The sequence below is a fragment of the Crocuta crocuta genome, unplaced genomic scaffold (assembly GCF_008692635.1).
Source record: "Crocuta crocuta isolate KB4526 unplaced genomic scaffold, BGI_CrCroc_1.0 scaffold455, whole genome shotgun sequence".
NCBI lineage: Eukaryota > Metazoa > Chordata > Mammalia > Carnivora > Hyaenidae > Crocuta > Crocuta crocuta.
The window spans coordinates 617,394-637,999 of record NW_027529531.1 but is presented as its reverse complement, the minus strand read 5'-3'; positions in this window follow the sequence as shown (position 1 = coordinate 637,999).

Genomic DNA, 20,606 nt, shown 5'->3' with positions numbered 1-20,606 from the left:
GTGTAAGGGATGGGCCCCCGGCCTCGGGTTTCCTCCCTCAAATGTCAGGGAACCACACGCGGCTGGACCGATTTCAGTTGATCTAAATCGGGGCTTGGGGACCACACAGCTCGAGGCCCGCTTGCGTGAGTGATGACTTATACCCTCAAATCACTTGGTCTTTTCCTGTGTGACTAAAAGCTACTTGGCCCTGAGGGATGAGAATGAGCCACTGGGCCAGCGCACAGCTCGGGTTTCTTGTCGCTGTTGGAGGGCGGTGGTGGCTGAGAGCTTCCGGGGGGCAATAACCAGGAGTTCCGGTCGCCCCAACACTGTGGATGGGGGCCCTCCCCGGAGGGAGGTGACAGCCCAGCCACCTCAGGTTAGGTCCCTTTGAGCTGGTGACATCAACAAACCAAACTTAAATGTAGGATTTAAGTCAGGTGATCAAGTAGGAGTTTGGCACCCGCCTGGCACCCAGGGCGTGGGCACTGTGGGCGCCTCCTCTTCCCCCTACAGCAGCCACAGCCAGAGGGTCACGTGGTGCCTTCGAACGTGGCACTGCTAGCATGTGCGATGCAATGGCAGGAAGCCAGAGCTGCCCTAAGTCAGCCGCCCAGGGCCCTGTCCCCGCGGTGGGCATGAACCCAGAAGGACCCAGACTGAGGAAGCGTGTGGAGGTGAGCAGCCTGGCCAGGGGCTGAGAGCACAGGGCATAGGTTTCTCTCTGTCCTCGCCACAGCTCTCCAGCCAGGAATGCTCTTCTCGCCAGCTGGCCCGACCCGTTTCCCGAACCGTAAGCAACGTGAAGGGGAGGGTCTGTCTGATCCATCTACTCCGTCACCAATGGAGGCCCTGGGCTCTGCTCTGGGAGCACATTTGACCTTGGGCTGAGGTGCAGCAATACACGAATGCGATAAAGCTCAGCTTCCCTGAGCTCACGGCATGGGAGTCCAGCAGTAAAACACAGAACGAGCACCTATAATGTAGTGTCAGTGTTCGTAGGTGTTATGAAAAAAAAAAAGAAAAGAAAATCCAAGCATAAGGTCCAGCGAGGGACGAGGTGGGTGTGTGTGGTGGGGCGGTTCGTGTGCAGCGTTCTGGGCAGGATGGAAGGAAGGTCCTCTCTCTGGGGGTGACATTTGGACAGGGATCTGAAGAAGTGACTGCACAAGCCACGTGACCATCTGGAGGAACAGCATTCCAGGCCGAAGGAATGGCAAATGCAAAGCCTGTGAGCCGGGGCAAGGGGTTGGCTGTGTCAGGTGGGGGTGGGGGTCTGGGGATGGTGAATGGCTTGTAGGGCAGGTGCAGAGAGAGCAGTGAGTCCCCAGTAGTGGGCTGGGCTGGGCTCGTAGGACTCAGTGCAAGCTGCCCAGATTTGAGCCATGATAAAAGTGTTTTCAGGGGCGTCTGGTGGCTCAGTAGGTTAAGCATCTGACTCTTGATTTCAGCTTAGGTCATGACCTCATGGTTCGTGGGACTGAACCCCACATCAGGCTCTGAGCTGACAGTGCAGATATAGACACTACTTCTTGGGATTTTCTTTCTTTCTCTCTCTCTCTTTCTCTCTCTCTCTCTCTCTCTCTCTCTCTCTCTCTCAGAAATAAACATTTTTTAAAAAGAGGGTTCAGTTTGTCCAGAAGTGTGCATGTTCCTCAGTACAGAGAATCCAGACACGCAGCCACGTGCCCGCTGGTAGCTACTTGAGCACCTGAGAGCTGGTGTGGAGCTACTTTTCCTTCCTATCAAGTGAAAGAGTTGAAGCATAAAAACATGAAGGGCCTCAGTCTCTCTGTCCGTGGCTCTCCCACGTCCGTGAGACTGGCAGACCAGCCCAGAGCCTCCAGGGTTCCAAGAACATCCACAGAAAAAAGGCTAATTGAAAGAAGTGTCTGCATAAAGTCAGAGAGCCACTCTGTGGCTCAAGAGATTTAAGATAAGTACTTTAAATATAATGATCATCTTTTGACTATATGCAACATTGTTCAAAAAATTCAGTGGGTGAAAATGAAACAAAAAAAAATTTCTTTGCGAGAAACAAGACGGTAGATTGCCCTGAAAAATATCAAGATTAAAGCTGCCACAGATCATCTTCCAAGAAATACCCAAATCCTATCAACCACTTCGTGAGATTGACATGTTAGCAAAGGTTTCTGAACCAGGCTGCTACTTGAATATACAAATAAGGCTTCATTCTTTGCTGTGAGCTGAAGATTCAGATCAAGTGGCTCACATCAGGTCAGTATTCATAACGGAGATAAACAAGCCTTCGGAAGATCTGGATGAGGATGATGGTGAGGAAAACAGGCTGTTTGCAGGATGTGTTTTTAAGGGTTGTGTGTATGAATTATGTAACAATTATATCATCTTTGCCAAAGCGAAGCTTCCTAAATACATAGTATCCCAATCAAAACCTCATTTGGTCATACCATTTGAGATTTTGAGATTCCATTTTTTTGTTGTGAACAATACTTTTGTTTGTTTTTTGCTTCATCTTTTACCAAATTTAAGTTTGTGACCCCACCCCCACCCCCCGGGGAAAGACTCAGACTTTCTAAAAGTGACCAAAAGAGTAAATAACTTTCTAAAGATCACAAAACATTTAAGTGGTAGAACCACAGACTTAACGTAGGCATCTCGGAATTCAAATCCCACGGAGCTTTTAAACTAAGCAACTGAATGAAAAAAAAATTGTGCAGCACTTAAAAGGATAGCCATGCATGAGTCCGAACGTATCGGAAGGCATACATCTCTTTTAAAGTGTAAATATTAAAGTTTGGAAGCTTCAGATTAACAGGGAAAGTTTTTGCCAGATTTGGAAACTTCGAACTCAGAACGCTGTCAGGTTTGCTGAAGCCTGGAGTTGACCTTCTGGAGGTCATTTTGCAGCGTGGCTGCCGGTTCCAGTGTCCCCGGCAGCCTTCAGCTCGAGAATGTCATTGCTTCTCATCCCGAGGCAGAGAGACCACCCAGCAACTCACAAAAGTCACTCATCTGACTGAATCTTTAGACTCTGTCGAAAAAAAGCCCACGAATTACAGGCAAGCGAAAACACGTTAGCGTGATTTCAACTTGTCTCCTACATTTAAATAATGCCATCTTCCATGTTCTGCAGCATCATAATTATCAGTAATTAAAATATTAAATGCTTTATCACTGAAATGGCTTCCTTTTTTATTTTTAGTTTTTTTATTATTATTATTTTTTACCAATGCTGTCAAGAGAATGACTGCTCACTTTTGCTCTGAACAGGGCAAAGGGAAGGACAGGGCATACTCAGAAGAGGCGTGTAGGGAATCGGAATGTGAGGGCAGAGCCGTGAGGGGCTAACTCAACACCATCCAAGCACCACGAGCCTAGGTCATGAATGTGGCTCAGGACCTGCTGTTACAATCTGCATCCTTCCTCTCGGTCCTAGGAGTTGTCTGAGCAGATAACACGTGCTCCACAGCACTGACCATGAACCACCACCTGCCCGGTCCCAGCCCTGACCCCCTGCATCTTCATTCCTCTGTCCAGGGTCAGCATTCCTAAGGGAGAGTGAGACGGAGGGGAAAATCTGCTCTGAATTCGGAAGACAGATAAAAAAATCAAGCCGTCCGAATCCACAGCAATATTTACTGAGCACTTACTCTCTGCCAGGGTCTCTTCTGGAAGTCTCCACGGAATGTATGACGCTTTGCACCACGCCAGACGCCCCGTTCAGGATGCGTAAAACCGAGCTTCTGCTTTATTTTTTTGAGAACACATTGGTAAACAGGGTAATGACCTTGCCCAGGATTTGGTGGTTTGTTTGTTATAGTTCCTGCAATGGAAAGGAAGTGGTTTCCTTCACCCCAGGTATACTTCTCTTCGTGGGAACAGACTTGCTGCAAACTCAACAAAAATGAATGAATGAATGAATGAATGAATGAATGAACAAGTCCTTCTTTGCAGTGGAGCAGTGGGGAAGCTGTAAAAAAAGAAAAAAAAGATATTCTGGATGGTATGCATGTTCACCAGGTGCTTGAAGGCTGACTGGGCCATTAGGTATTCTCAACAATAATTTCCAGTGCTGCATTTCTTTATTAAACAATTACTTGAGCTCAAAAGGGATTAAAGACCTAATTGAGAGACCTGAAACCACAAAAGTCCTTGAAGAAAACAGAGGCAGTCATTCCTCCAACGTTGGCTGTAGCAACTTTTTCTAGATAGGTTTCCTGGGGCAAAGGAAACAAAAGCGAAAAGAAACCATTGAGACTACATCAAAAGAAAGAGCTCCTGCACAGGGAAGGAAACAATCAACAAAGCTAAGATGCAGCCTTCAGAGTAGGAGAAGATCTTTGCAAATGGCATATCCGATAAAGGGTGAGTATCCAAACTGTACAAAGAACTTATAAAATTCAACAGCCAAAAAACAAATAATCCAATTAAAAAACAGGCAGAACATGAATAGACATTTTTCCAAAGAAGACATCCAGATGGCCGACAGACACATGAAAAGATGCTCAATATCACTCATTATCAGGGAAATGCAATTCAAAACTACAATGAGGGGCGTCTGGGTGGCTCAGTTGGCTAAGCATCTGACTCTTGATTTTGGCTCAGGTCACAATCTCAGGATCCTCTTTAAAAAGCTGGTTCCAAGATTCTGTTCTGGACAAAAGGCATTCAGTATTTTTGCAGATGCAAGTTTTGCACTTACTGCTATCGGCAGGCATGGAATAGTCTTAACTACTTTTCAATTGTCAGAGGTGTGAATAGATTTATAATGCCATATATGTAAATATTTGTTTTAATCCAGCTGGTTAGCACTTAAGTAGCTTTTAGCCATCTTTGGTTAAATGTTAAAGGTTAAAATGTTGACAGCGCAATTAATTTAAGCTAATGGAATAAGATTATAATGTATATTGATTCTCAATTGTGAAATAGCCTGTCTTAAATTATTTTACCCACTCACCAGATCTTAATATCTACCCACAGTTTAAGCCTATTGCATATCCCTGCAGTGAATGGGAATATTAGGAGTACTGAAGGGTTTCTTTAAACAAAACGCAGCACAATTATGAGAGAATGTTTCAGGTAGAGTCCACCTGAAAACTTGATTAAGGAATCAAAGTCCTGGATTCGTGACTATGTCATTTAGCTTCCTAACTAGTTATTTATCTCCTGCTTTTTCTAAAGTGATCTCTTGTGCCAGTGAAATGCTGGATAAAGGTCAGGCTGCAGAGTGAGAGTCCTGGGAAGTCCATGACCATGCACCTGCCGAGTGGCGTCTTTCCGCCATGATGCCCTGAGCCCCAGGACTGGTCTTCACATGCCCACACACTCAAGTTTAAACTGACGAATGGATCAAGAAGATGTGGTTTATCTATACCATGGAATACTACATGGCAATGAGAAAGAATGAAATCTGGCCATGTGCAGCCACACGGATGGACCTTGAGGGTGTTATGCTGAGCAAAATAAGTCAGGCAGAGAAGAATAGATACCATATGTTTGCACTCATATGTGGAACAGGAGAAACTTAACAGAGGACCATGGGGGAGGGGAAGGGGAAGAAATAGTTGGGGAGAGGGAGGGAGGCAAACCATGAGAGATACTTGAATACCGAGAACAAACTGAGGGCTGATGGGGGTGGGGGAGAGGGAAAGAAGGGTGATGGGCATGGAGGAGGGCACTTGTGGGGATCAGCACTGGGTGTTATATGGAAACCAACTTGACAAACTATGAAAAAAGAAAAAAAAAATAAACCAGAAAAACTCAAGGTCTGCATTTAACTATGGAGCCAATAACATTCATTGATAAGAAACACAAACTGAAATCTAGAACTCAGAAAATATGGGGAGGGCGCCTGGGTGGCTCAGTCAGTGGAGCATCTGACTTTGGCTTAAGTCATTATCTCATGGTTCGTGGGTTCAAGCCCCACGTCCGGCCCTGTGCTGACAGCTCAGAGTCTGGAGCATGTTTCAGATTCTGCGTCTCCCTCTCGCTCTGACCCTCCGATGCTCACACTCTGTCTCTCTCTCGAAACTGCATAAACGTGTTTAAAAAAATTTTTACAAATATGGGAGAAAGGAGAGGAAACAAATGATCGCTTATGATGAACTTTTGAACTGGTGATTTGTGGCAGTTTATAAAAGATTCCCACTGCTCTTTTCTATAAAAATTAGTATCTGTTATTGGAGGAGATTTTTGAAATATAAATAAGTAAAAATTAAAATAAAAGCATCCTTAATCTTATATCAGTGATAATGATCTTGTTAGAATCTTTTGCAATAGATCTTTGTGGTTCCTTCATTCATTATTTTTCTAACAAAAAATGAATTCAAATCATACATATACTTATTATCTATTTTTTACTTAATATACCAGAAACATTTTTCTATCTCATCTTTAATGGTTGCATCTGTAGTAACGAACATACATTTTTTTGCCAAATATAATTTGTGTTATTCAAAAGATATTTCCTTTAAAAAGTTCCCTCCTGAATTTTATATTAGTAACCTGTGTTTGGGGAGCTGTTTTTTTGGGTTTTTTTGTTTTTTAAGATTTTTAGGAACACCTGGGTGGCTCAGTCAGTTGAGCATTCGACTCTTGGTTTTGGCTCAGGTCATGATCTCACGGTTTGTGAGCTCAAGCCCCACATCAGGCTCTGTACTGACAGTGTGGAGTCTTCTTGGGATTCTCTCTCTCCCCCTTCTCTCTGCCCCTCCCTTCTCACTCTCTCTCTCGAAAATACAATAAACGTAAAAAATTTTTTTAATAAAAAAAGATTTTAAAAAATGGTACCTCTGTGAATATGTTTCTGAATACAGTATTAACCACAGATTAGTAAATACAAATAGAGATGAATAGCATCAGACAACCTAGCAAACATCTTTAATATTATTATCTTCGCCATCTATTCATTTTAGAAACCCTTCTCTTTGATTCTTAGAGATTGTTTTCAAAGTAATTTCTTCACCTTGAACTCAGGACCCTGAAATCAAGAGTCCCATGCTCTCTACCCATTGGGCCACCAGGTGCCCTGTGAAGAAACCCTTCTTGAGCCCGTCTGTGTAGCAGATTCTATATCCGGCACTGGGGTGGGGGGCAGGGCATCGTTCAGAGCCTTTCCTGAATGACCTCACAGCCCGGGGGGAAAGCGCACAAAAGCACGTAAGGCCAAGTCACTGGAACGAAGTGAGGCTGGGGGCTCGGGGGCAGTGAGGAGCCACTCTATGTGGCTGATGCGTCCCCGCTACCAGGCAGCTAACACAGAGGAACAGACCCAGGCAGCCAGATTCGCAAACCCGTAACGTGACTTGACACTTAGTATCTTTCTTCAGTTTCTCCTTCTTCCTCCTTTTCCACTTTTGCTTCTTCTAGGAAGGGGGTCTGGGAGGCAGCTGGTTGCGCGTGGGAGGGGGAGATGGAGGGGAGTGAGGACCCCGAAGCGATGAGAGTGAGCACATGAAAGCTTGCAGTGAGCAAGAGAGAGCAGGGAGGGCGGGCACTCACCCCTCCAGGAGCCCTGACCGCCTCGTTGCAACAGTTTCCTGCCTGTAAAGTGGGACCGAGAAGGCGCCTCCGGGGTCAGGACAGACACGGTCACCCGGCTGCGGGTCTGTATCACCACCCGGGAAATGATCAACAGCAGGGAAACGTCATCCCTGAGCTGCGGGCCGGGAAGGGCCAGGTGGGTTTGCTCTACTCTTCATCGGGCAAATGTGAAAATTCTGTGGCGCTTTTAAATTTCATCCGTGCCATCGCAGCCACCAACAAATCCCTGTAACTCGAACAGGGGGCATCTATCACTTTACGCATCAGGAAACTGAAAGTCAGGGTCGAAGCTCTTTTTCCAAACTCACCGGCAGAGTCAGAACCTGAGTCTAGTTCTGTGTTCCTTGGGTCACGTGAGGCGGCAGCGACTCGGTGGCCTTCTGGTTCGAGGGCGGGGTGTCTGTGCCTATGTTGATTCATCCTGCAGCTTATTACACGAGGTGAGGGTCACCTACGGCCTCATGTGCGTTATACTGCAGGCGTGCCGCTCCACCTGACATCCAAAGCCACCCCCAGCTGACCTTATCTTTTTTTTTTTAATTTTTTTTTTTAAATTTTGTTTATTTCTAGGAGAGACAGAGAGAGACAGCGTGAGCAGGGGAGGGTCAGAGAGAGAGGGAGTCACAGACTGAAACAGGCTCCAGGCTCTGAGCTGGCAGTCAGCACAGAGCCCGACGCGGGGCTCGAACCCACGAACCGCGAGATCATGACCTAAGCGAAAGTCAGACGCTTAACCGACTAAGCCACCCAGGCGCCCCCCAGCTGACCTTATCTTAATATCCAGCGTTGCCTCTAGCGTATCACAGCTGTGGCGTGGATGGACGTGTCGCACGGAGGCATCTCTGGACAGCTGCCCCCTCTGTCTCCTCTTCTGGGAAGCACCCTGCCCATCCTCTGTCTTCACCTCCTTGCAAACCAGCGGCTATGGTAGAAACATGAACCTCCTATTTATAGTGTCTTGGTCTGGGGGTGACCCCCTGATCCTCCTGGGCCAGTGGATGTCTTCTTAGGATCCGTGGCCCCGGGATAACCTCTTTCCAGGCTGCAGTGTTAGCTCTGACCTGTAGGGGCTGCAGTACTGACCCTCTTCTCTTCCACAGGAAGTGCTCTGCTCTCCTACGGAAAGAAGGAGGTAGCCACCACGCCCAGAGGAGCAAGAGATGGCGAGAGCATCTTGAGACCTTTTGGGTTTCTCCTTCCAGTTACTCTGTGCTTCCTATAGCTCGATCACTGAATTTTCCCTGTAGGTCTTTTGCCTTTCTTCCCCCTCTCCCTGACATGCTTAATAGGTTCCTACCATTTGCAACCAGAACTATTCTTTCTATTCCAGCACTTTCTCTCCGGCTTAACACTGTCCTTAGCATAGCGTGGCCATCACCCCTCTGGTGGCTTCCTTCTCAGCACTCTGCCCATGCCCAGCACGTGACCACCAAGGAGAATGCCCCATGCTCCCAAATACTTGGAGGTGATGAGTTTCAAACCCAAGCAAGCTTGCATCCAGAGCACCTCCTAACCCCTGCTTTGGCTGCCTCCGTTTCAACAGTCAGAGAGATTCGCAAGCCCCGAGATGATTCCAGCCCTGTTCAATACGAAGTCCTCAATGGGAACTGGCAGAGTGAGGATATAATAAACAATCAATAGGGACACCTGGGTGGTTCAGTTGGTTAAGCGTCCCCGACTTCGGCTCAGGTCTGATCTCACTGTTTGTGAGTTCGAGCCCCGCATCGGGCTCTCTGCTGACAGCTCAGAGCCTGGAGCCTGCTTCCTATTCTGTTTCTCCCTCTCTCTCTGACCCTCTTCCCTCTCACACTCTGTGTGTGTGCATCTCTCTCTCAAAAATGAGTAAACATTTAAAAAATTAAAAAAAAAACAACAGTCAATAAGTACTCAACTGAAGGACAACTCAGGTTTCTTCATCAGGGGCTGGTTCTGCCCTGGGGGCAGACAGCTTTGGGGGAGATGAGTCTGGAGGCAGGAGGCAGGAAGGGGGACTTGGATGGAATGAAGCAGGTCAGCTGAATGAGCTCGGGCCACAAATGGGGTGTCAGACACCCCAGCTGCACCACCCCCACACCTTGTGGACCATAAGTGCTCCCCAGATAAGAATAACATGGACTGGTGGAAACAACTATATATTTTTCCTATATTTTAGTATGATTTTTCCTATATTCCCTATCCTATGTATTTTTTCCTACTTCTATCAGACTCTGAGCAAAAGACATAGAACTTGAAGTTAGAAAGCCAAACACAATACCCAAAGGCCAGTGTCTAGATGACATCACACAGCCAGGACCTAGGCCCTCCATCCCCGGCCGCCATGCAGTTCTGCCTCTTCACTCTGGCTGAAACTTTGGTGATATGCAAGCGCCAAGCTGGGGGACCCAGGACTCCCTCCTCTCCAGCCCTCCCCCCTCACACATGATTGGTCTTGCACTCTCTCCTCTCTGGGCGATTTTCCTGCACAACGGTATCAATGATACACCAGTTGGTTTCCAAATTGTTCTTGACCTCTGCCAAATCTGAAATCCTGATTTCCATAACATGCTTACGATGCATACCACTTTAACAACAAAAATGCCCTGAATTCCATCATTTGGTGCAGAACAGCAGGGAAGACACCCCCCCCCCCCCCCCGCAAAGCCCACTGTTGTCCTCTGACTGACTCTCCCAGCCACCAGATATTTATTGATTCAATGTTTAAGGAGCCGGGCACTGGAGCACACGATGACAGAAAGTATTCATTCCTTGCTTATCTCTTTCTGCTTGTAATGGTTGACTCTGACAGTGTTTATTCTTTTGTTTGAACAGACAGCCAGAAACAGGCAGTTTTGTAAACTCTCAGTCTCTTTACGGAAGGATAGATGCACACAGAGAGTCCATTTTCATTGTGTGATTTATTCCTCTTTCTGGTGCCAAGGATCATCTGCAGAAATAGTGCACTGAGCCTCCATATTTCATTTGTCAGTTACAAATCATACAAAACCAGATTTATAAGGACACAAGCAGAGGAAGAGAGCTAATGCCACAGCTAGCCTTGCCCACGCAGCGGGGACTATTAAAGACTTGTTTACTTTCCGATTGTCAGGGCCTGGCTTACTGTTCACTCTACGACAATCATTTTCTACATGGGGTTGGCTTTTCGTTTTGTTTTGTTTTAGTTTGTTTTGGTTTGGTTTTAGCAATTAAGAACACAAACTGAAGAACTGACTGTATGAACAAGTTTTTATCAATTTTAGATTTTAGTTTCTGCTGTATCATATCCTTATGTAAAGAGATTTACAACTTTTAAATTGTATTCGGTGATTCGGAATTTCAAGAATAAGGAAATCATGGCAGAAACGGCCAGGAAATAATTTATCAGAAATAAATATGACTTCTTGTCTTTCTCCGTTGGTTCAATAATTTAACTTTAGAATGAAATCTTTTCAAAAATGTATGACTCACTTTACAGGCTTTCATCTGTTATTTAATTTGACGTTCATAATAATCCAGGGTGGAAGGCAAGGCTAGTATCATTCCATTCTGTTTATGGTCAATGGAAGGAGGTTTGGCACAGCTGGGGGAGGGAAAGCCATGTGGTAGCAAGTGGTACCGTGAGAACCCAGGGGGCCTGACCACCCATCTCCTGTTCTTTCCGACTGTGGATCAGAATCCCCACTTCTGCAAGCCCACAGCCGCATACCCAAAGCCCTCAGGGCTCAATGTCCTGCCAAATTCAGAATTTGTTGGATTTTTAAAAGGCAAAATATATACCATACATTCAATAACCCCATCAGCACGCCTCCTTACATAAACTCAAATCGGTTTACTACCTCCACCCCTGCCTCAGAAAGTGTGTGGTCTTTTCAGAGTGGCTTCTTTCAGGTAGTAACAGGCCTTTAAGTTCCCCCATGCATTTTTATGACTTGATAGCCCATTTCTTTTTCGTGCTGAACAGTATTCCATTGTCTTGATAGATTGGTCTATTTTGCCATTCACCTACTACAGAATATCTTGTGGCTTCCGAGTTTATGGGAAAAAAAAGCTGTTATAAACATCTGCGTGCGGCTTTTTGTATAGACATAACTTTTCAACTCCTTTCAGTAAATAGCGAAGAACGCGATGGTTAGCTTATAGGATAAGATTATGCTTAGCTTTGTAAGAAGCTGTCATAGTGTCCGAACCCACTTTGTATCCCTGCCAGCAATGAATGAGAGAGCTCCTGTTGCTTCACATCCTCACCAACATTTGGTGGTGTCAGCTTTCTGGATTTGGGTCATTCCTAAATGTCTATTGTGGTATCTCATTGTTTTTTGTTTTTTTTTTTAATTTGCATTTCCCTAATGACATATGGTGCAGAGCATCTTTGCGTAGGTTTATTTTCCATTCGCATATCTTTTTTGGTGAAGTATCCGTTAAGGCCTTTTAATCACATTGTTTTCTTTCTTGAGTTTTAATGGTTCTTTGTGTATTTTAGATAGCAGCTTTTATTGGATGTGTTATTTGCAAGTATACTCTCCAAGTCTGTGGTTTGTCTTCCCATTTTTTGACACTGACTTTTTTTTTTAATTTTTTTAATGTTTTATTTATTTCTAGGAGAGAGAGCGAGACAGCGTGAGCAGGGGAGGGTCAGAGAGAGAGGGAGTCACAGACTGAAACAGGCTCCAGGCTCTGAGCTGGCAGTCAGCACAGAGCCCGACGCGGGGCTCGAACCCACGAACCATGAGATCATGACCTAAGCGAAAGTCGGACGCTTAACCGACTAAGCCACCCAGGCGCCCCAACACTGACTTTTGCAGAGCTGAAGTTGTTCATTTTAATGAGGTCCAGATTACCAATTTTCTTTTTTCAGGGATCATGCCTTTGGTGCAGATACAGCATCAAAAAAGTCATCAGGTTACCCCAGTTCATTTAGGTTTTCTCTTGCTTTATCTTCCAGGAGTTTTAGGGTTTGCATTTTATATGTCCGTCTTTGATACATTTTGGATTAGTGGTAGTGAAGGGTGTAACATCCGCGTCTGGATTCATTTTTGTGCACATGGATGTCCACTGGTCCCAGCACCATTTGTTAAAAGGACTGTCTTTGTTCCATTGTATGGTCTTTGTTCCTTTGCCAAATTTCAGTTGACTATATTTATGTGAGCCTATTTCTGAGTTCTCTGTTCTGCTCCATGGATCTATTTGTCCATTTTGTTGCCACTACCACCTGGTCTTGATTCCTGTAGCTTTATAGTAAGTCTTAAAGTCAGGTAGTGTCAGTTCTCCAGCTTTGTTCCTCACTATTGTGTTGATTCTTCTGACTCTTTTGTTTTCTATATAAGTTTAGAATCAGTTTGTCAATAACCACAAAATAACTTGCTGAGAGTTTTATTGGAATGCTACCAGATCTGTAGACTAAGTTGGAAATTACTGGCATCTTGACAATATTGAGGCTTCCTATCCATGAACATGGAATGTCTCACCATTTATTTAGTTCTTCTTTGATTTTGCTCATTAGAGTTTTGTAGTTTTCCTCATACATATTGTGTACACATTCTATTAGATTTATTGTTAAGTATTTAATTTTGACATCATTTTAAAATTAAACTTATACTGGGGCACCTGGATGGCTCGGTCAGTTAAGCATCCGACTTTGGCTCAGGTCATGACCTCACGGTTTGTGGGTTTGAGCCCCGCATCGGGCTCTGTGCTGACAGCTCGGAGCCTGGAGCTGCTTCTGATTCTGTGTCTCCCTCTCTCTCTGACCCTCACCTGCTCATGCTGTCTCTCTCTCTCTCAGAAATAAATAAAACATTTAAAAAATTTTTTAATAAAATAAAATCACATTTATATAGAATATAATTATGCCAAGGTGACCCTTTTAAAGGATCTAACAATAATTCTTGGTAAAAAGTTACATAACCTCTCTCAGACTCAACTTCCTCTTTGCAAAATAATGATCAGTGTAAGTTCTTTTCAGGATTTTATATAATGAGTAGAAAGAAATATAAAGAATCTCTAAGTGATCAATAAATTGTATAATAATTTGGAGGAAAGGTTTAATTTCAAGCATTTCTCATTTTATTCAATTTTAGATTTGCAACCTACATTTCACTAATCATTAATTATGATACTGTTACCTTAAACTTTACTAAAGCAATTTGAAACTCTTGAAAAAGTCACTATTCATTTTACAAAAATAGCTCCATTGATTGAACAACTGATAATTCTTGTGCTTCATGAATAGTGCTAGTCAGTGTCAATTTTCCTCTTTCACCTAGAGTTGTAGGATATTCATTCAGTGAGAGGACATTTTTTTTTCTCCTTTCAGGATCTCCAGTGTTCCTTGATTGATCACTAACCAATTTTACTACTGTTATTAAAAAATCAATTTCCCTTTAAAACACTGAACCTGGAGATGAGAAATAAAATGTGTTGTCTGGACAGTATATTATTATCCTCTGAAAAATACTTATCTGGCACCTACAGCATGAGTAATCCAACATCTGGGTGGAGAGAAAAGTCAATGACAGATGCAGGATCTGTTTCTACCTTTCCCACCTCCCCAAAGAACTTGAGACAGTTTACAGTAAAGACATTGGCCCATTACAACCAAAACCCATCAGCGTTGGACAAAATTAACAATGACTGTGTCCGTGGAGGTGGTAAGGGGGAGCCCTGGTGCGGGGACATCTGTGTCGGGAGCACAGTCTGCCCCTGACCACACACGCTGGCCTGGAGCTCCCAGCTGTGGGGGCAGGTCGCTAGCACCATCGGTCAGTGACCTGCTGTCGCCACGCTCCAGCCAGAAGAGGCAGAGCCCGGCCTGCAGGACAGACACAGGACACGGATAAGACAAGTGGTGGCCCAGGGGGTGAATAGGAAGGGTGGGGGGGTCCGGGGAGCCTTCCGGAATGGTGGAGGGACGGTCAGCACAGCCTAGGCAAGAGTGTAGGGACTGGAAAAGTGTTTCCTGTGGTTATCTCAAGGCCTGCTTGGCTTGAGCGAAGATCTGGGAGGAGGACAGGCGGAAGGCGGGTTGGAAAGACCATCTGATATGATTGTTGGTGGCCTTTCATCCCATCTAAGCTATTTGGACCTTAGCTTCTGGGCCATTTGTATTGTGTTTTCTTTCTTTCTTTCTTTCTTTCTTTCTTTCTTTCTTTCTTTCTTTCTTTCTTTCTTTCTTTCTTTCTTTCTTCTTTCTTTAAAATTTTTAAATGTCTTTATTTTATTTTGAGAGAGAGATAGACAGAGTATGAGCAGGGAAGGGACAGAGAGAGAGGGAGATACAGAATAGAAGCAGGCTCCAGGCTCCGAGCTGTCAGCACAGAGCCCGACATGGGGCTTGACCCACGGACAGTGAGATCATGATCTGAGCCAAAGTCGGACACTTAACCGACTGAGCCACCCAGGCGCCCCTGTTTGCTTTCTTTTAACCAGCAAAATGTTACATGAAGAAACTATCTTCAGAAGATTAATCTCATAGTAGCTGCCAAGATGGCGTCAGGAGAGGCGATTTGAGCAGAAGGTGCAGTGTCCGTAACAGCGGTGGGTGGAGTCGTACGGGGAAGGCCTGGCGGAGACAAGAGGGAGACAGGGGGTGACGAGAGGCGCACGTTCCCAGGACGTGGGCTGCTGGGTGGTCACGGACAGAGTCGCAAACGTCGCAGGGGGCTGGCCAACTGTCCAGTAGACCCTGGAGACGGAACGTGGATGTCCGGGGCCGTGGTCAGCAGTTCTGTGTTGTAGCGACTGTGCACATGACATTTATCATTGGTCAGTGACAGTTTTGCGCTCTGAAGAGAGGACTATGGAACAAACAGCAGCCATTGGAGCGTGGGCAGTAGTCAAGACCATGAGGAGACGATGCCAGTACAGGAAACGAATCCCCATCCCCGCGTCCTCAGGGAGAGGAGAAACAATATTCATAAAATATTCAGCCAGTTGTCACACGTCAAACTGCTTAATCTCATCAGCATAGGCTTTGGACATTGTGTTTACACAAAGAAGAAAGAGGAAATATCAGCAGACAAAAGCCTTGAGACTGTTCCGTGTTGATTCCAGAGCCAGCCTGTGTTCTCTCTGCTTCTGTGTCAGAATTTAATGTTTTCAAAACAGACGGGTCAAGGGGGAATAATTCTAGTTCACCTCTCCTGAACCACCTGCCTTGCCAAGTCTGAGGCCAGAAAATGTTGATGTAGAAATCCTCCTCCTGGGGGTGGGGTGGTCCAGAGCGGAGCCTTCTGAGAGCCCACGGGACAGTCGGCCGGCCAAGCGCCTTCCACGTCTGGCCAACAAACTCCATCACGTTGCACAAAGAATGAACGTATTCATCATCTGGGGGGAAGGTGGGGGCAGATCGAGTCTGTTGTTTGGGGGACGTAGCTTTGTGCTTTCGGCTGCCCCTGGGAATTCATTTCATGGGTCGCTTCCTTAATTTTCTACGTGGAGACCCCGACCCCCTCCCCTTTTCGCGGCGGATCTCAATGTGCGCCTGGTTGTGTGTTTCACCAAACGGCAGAGCCAGCGAGGAGCCAAGCAGCGAGCCCTCATTTCCTACAAGTGTTAGAACGTGGCCCCGAGGCATCGTGTTTTGTTCTGTTTGTCCATTAAACACCCAACAGGCTTGCTGGGAGTCACAGTGGGGCCAGGCCTGTCAGAAATCTCACAGCACCCGCCCCCCCAACGAGAGAGCTGGGGGTGGTAGATGCACCACGTGCCTGGACCATCCCTGCTGTGCGTGTGGGTGAGAAGGCGGAGGGAGCAGGGTGAGGGGAAGCAGGTGCACCAGGCTCGGAGCGGGGCTGTGAGGAGCGCAGGAGGCCAGGGAGAGCAGCAGGCGGAGGGCAGATTGGGTCGTAGGTGGGACGAGGGGGTGCACAGCCAGCCCCCCACCGCAGAGGACGCCGGGCTGGCCGGCATCTCCGCTGCCCCATCAGGGAAGAACAAGGCTTTGTTTTCTTGCAAAACCGCAGACCTTAGCGCCTTCCAGCTCAGGGCAGGGATTCTCTGCTACACGGGCTGCACGCGCTCACATTTTACTCCTGTAGCAAATAATACTTAGCTACAATACTTTGGAATAATTCCTTCCAGAATCTGTAGTTTCCAAAATTGGGGAGGCTTTACTGACAGGCGTTATTTACATCCTTAACTGAGCCCCACTTGGGCAAAATGTTTGATGTAGAATGCTCTAATTCTACTCAACGTCCACGTCGCCAGTATTATGTCAAAGGATATTAGCGAGCAACGATATCTTGTCCTTGACGTGAAAGAAAAATTGCAGCCTGCCATTGTAGTACGCAGCCGTCATGGTTTCCAGTGGAGGAGCGTTCCGAGGGGTTTGGGGAGTGCTTTCCACGGTGACCCACGCGGAGGCCAGAAGGCCAATCAATTGACAGTAAGCAAAGGTCTCCTGTTTTGATTGCGTCAGGCAAGCGAAGACGACAGGGATCTTTGTTTTGCTGGACCCTGGGCCCCTGCGTCTGTCTGGAGCGGTGCCTGATAGCAAGTCCTGAAAAGCCTAAGCCACAAGAAGTAACACCATAATTCCTGTCCCGTCAATCGTAATCGTAGCAGGAGAAAAACGGAGAGAGAATCACAGGCTGGCAAAGATAGGTGAACTAATCTAACTTTTCTGATTTCTAGTGAGGACAGTGGGGGCCCAGGACGGTTCAGAGGTTTCTCTGAACCCACGAGTAGTGGTAGAATTAGGGCTGGCCGGGTCCCCGCCCTTCCCCCGCCACTCTGTGTCCTTGACACCACACGGCATCTGATCCGTCATCACTTCCCTCCCCTACGTGCTTTGCTCTGTGGCCTGTAGAGCCAGGAAAACAGGCCCGTTTCAAGTTCATGGTTCTTATGGAGCCCGGAGTTCCTGGCAGTTAGTGAAGACTCCTCTGTCCCCAAGGTGACCAGGGCCCAGCATGCCCGCCCGGGGTGGCCCTCCCGCCGCACAGGGCCCAGGGGCATTCAAGATGCAGCCTCCTGAGAGCTTTCCAAGAAGAATGAGCTCAGCCCTGGAGCGAAGGCAGCATAACCACAAAGCAAGGGGGAAGGAAAACACAGGCGGTGAAAACCAGGCCGTAGAAATATTTGGCGGCCCGGGGCGGGGTCCGTCTGCCTCCGCTGAAAGGCTTCATGAGATGGGGCGCCTGGGTGGCTTAGTCGGTTAAGCATCCGACTTTCGCTTAGGTCATGATCTCACGGTTCGTGGGTTCGGGCCCCGCGTCGGGCTCTGTGCTGACTGCCAGCTCGGAGCCTGGAGCCTGTTTCAGAGTCTGTGACTCCCTCACTCTCTGACCCTCCCCTGCTCACACTGTCTCTCTCTGTCTCCTAGAAATAAATAAAAACATTAAAAAAAAAAAAGAAAGAGAGGCTTCATGAGAGACTTCTGGAATAGGAATCCTTTGCTTTGTATTGGTTCTCCCTCCTCTCCCAGCCTGGCGGGGACTTTCCACTCTCGGCAGGCAGGCCTGAGCAGAGAAGAGGGGGATGTGGCTTTGCAGACCGGAGCGAGCCGGGCGCCTTGCTCCAAAAACCACGCGGCCCCCTCCAACCTGAAGTGTCACGGCCGCTGCCTTCCACAGCCGGGGGTGACCCTCCTGCGCGGTGAGCAGTTCCCACTGACACTGCGGCCCTTCTGTGTCTTCGGCTAGAATCTGAGTCTCTAGGGGACTTTGGGGAGATCAGACTTCTTCTCTTCACGTTTCTCAAGCTCGAAATAAGCAAGAGGTTGACGTTGAACTTGCCCTTTTCTTCTTGACAGTTTTTCGTCAACATTTCCACCAGCCACACCTCGGACTTGACCTCATGCCATCCTGGTCCCAGGCTCCCCCAAGGCCCTTCTCCAAACTTCCCTTTCCGCTAAGTGTCCCTGCTGCTCTCCCGTCAAGAGGACCGCTGTGACCCGGCCGGCGTGGCCCTGCAGGGGGCGGAAAGGCACGGATGTAAGGAACATGAGGGGCGCGGGGCGGGACACACACAGTTTGCACCCAGGAGGCCACGCCGGCCCCGTGAGCACAGGGAGGGGCAGGAATAGAGGAGAGCGTGGTTGCCTGTCTGCTTGGTGACAGTCCCAGCACATGTCAGCTTCCCCGCTGTCCTGTTCACGTCCCAGCCCGTGTCACTTCCTGTCCACATCCCGGCACATGCCGGCTTCCCGCCTGTCCACAGCGCCCTGCTGGGATCAAACAATATGCGGGCTTTGCCCACATCTCTGTCTTTGACTTACGCACGTGCAAGTTTGCTTGTTTTTGAGAGACTCAAGTGCACGCGTTAAAACGACCAGGAAACAACTGAAGGAATGTCGTCTCAAGTGGTCCCTACATTTGGGTGGGGCGGTGACTCCCACTGATCCCAAAGCACTCCGTGTGATGGAAAGACAGGGGACTTGCCGAATCTAATATATAGTGTCTAGTCATTGGACAGTGGCCTGTGAATCCCATGCAGGAGTGTTTGCTACATGCAAAGAAATAAGGTTATAAGGGGTCAGCGCAAGCCCTTCAGTTAATGCTTGTTTTATGACCAAAGTGCCTTTTAAATTTACTAAATAAGACAAGGGGTGCCTTGCGTGGCTCTGTCGGTTAAGTGTCTGACTCTTGATTTTGGCTCAGGTCTTGATCTCATGGTTCATAGGATGGAACTGTCATCGGGCTCTGTACTGACAGTGTGGGACCTGCTTGGCTCGTTCTCTCTCTCTCTCTCTCTCTCTCTCTCTCACACACACACACACACACACACACACAAATAAATAAATAAATTGTTAGTTTCAAAGGTACATTTGTTATCGTGTTCAAGGAAGGTTCTAGAAGACTATGGCTCACAGTGTTTAAGAAAATGTCCAGCGTGACCCCATTGAGGAAGACCCTTACCAAGTCTCAGAAAGGTCCTGGGAGCTCAGCTGGGCCGCATGGCATGTCCACCAAGTGCCTGGAGAGCCCCCAACAGCGTTGTCTATGCTGCATTGGGGACGTCCAGAATAGTAAACCTCATTTCATGTATAGAAAATGAGCCTCATTCCACGAGGATCTGGCACAGTCTGGGCGGCAGAGTGTGAAAAAGGGAGGAATGCGTGTCCCCACCCCTGGCCCCTGGCATGGCTGGTACACTAGCCGGACAGCACGGACGGGCAGAATGGGGGTCCCTTGAACAAAGGTGCTCTGTCAATGTAAAAGGACACACAGATGCTGTGCAGGAATCCCTCACCATTTGTGGTTTTGCCTTAGTTATACTCCCACGATTGAAAGTTTGCCTGATAACAAAGAGGGTCACATACACTATTCCCGCCCCCTGCGGACATGTTGGTGCATCCGTGAGGGGTGTAGGAAATTGCCAGTTTACACTCTGGCAAGAGAATACACAGATGAGGGCAAGACCAGAGAAGGGTATTCTTGCTCATTTGATCCTTTCTTTAAAGACCAAGCAGTTACACAATCGTTTTTGCCAAGCCTTTAACTCTTCAGCAGGGGATCGGGAAGCTGTAGAACACATTACCTTTCAGTCCAATGACGACTGAATCAAGTGTCCCCTGTTCACTATACAAGTGACAGTACACCTCAGACGTATTTCCAGAGAAAGGGTCCTTACTGGGTTTTTATCACTAAAAAATCCATTTTATGGTAGAAATGGGTGCCTCTGGAAATGTGCTTTGCTCTTTATAAAAAATACACTTGATGCTATTTTTATTATTTCCCTCTGACACGTTGTTTTTCATGCATCTCTCTGCTCAGGGGCCCGAGTTTTGCCAGTCGAGGAACATTTCAAGAACATAACCCCTGGGGGTGGTGAGGGATGGCCATCTGTAGATAATGTGTAAAACGTGTAATCCGGCAAAAATCAACTAATTAATTAGGCCCACATTGACATTTATATCTAAGAAAGAAAATGTTTATTTTTGTAGTGTTTGCTGACCACTGAAGAGACTCGAAGACCTAAAAAACCCTGAAATTTATTTTTGGACCAAAAGAATGTACACAAACATGTTGACCACATTTCCAAGCATAATAAACATGGCTCTTAGATCCAGTGGCTCCGGATAAGAAGGGTCACTAGATCGCCAGACCGAGAGTGGACAAGCTACCACCAGCACAGGCTGACGTTCCCACATGTGAATACAACCCAGGGTAGTATCCCGAGATTAA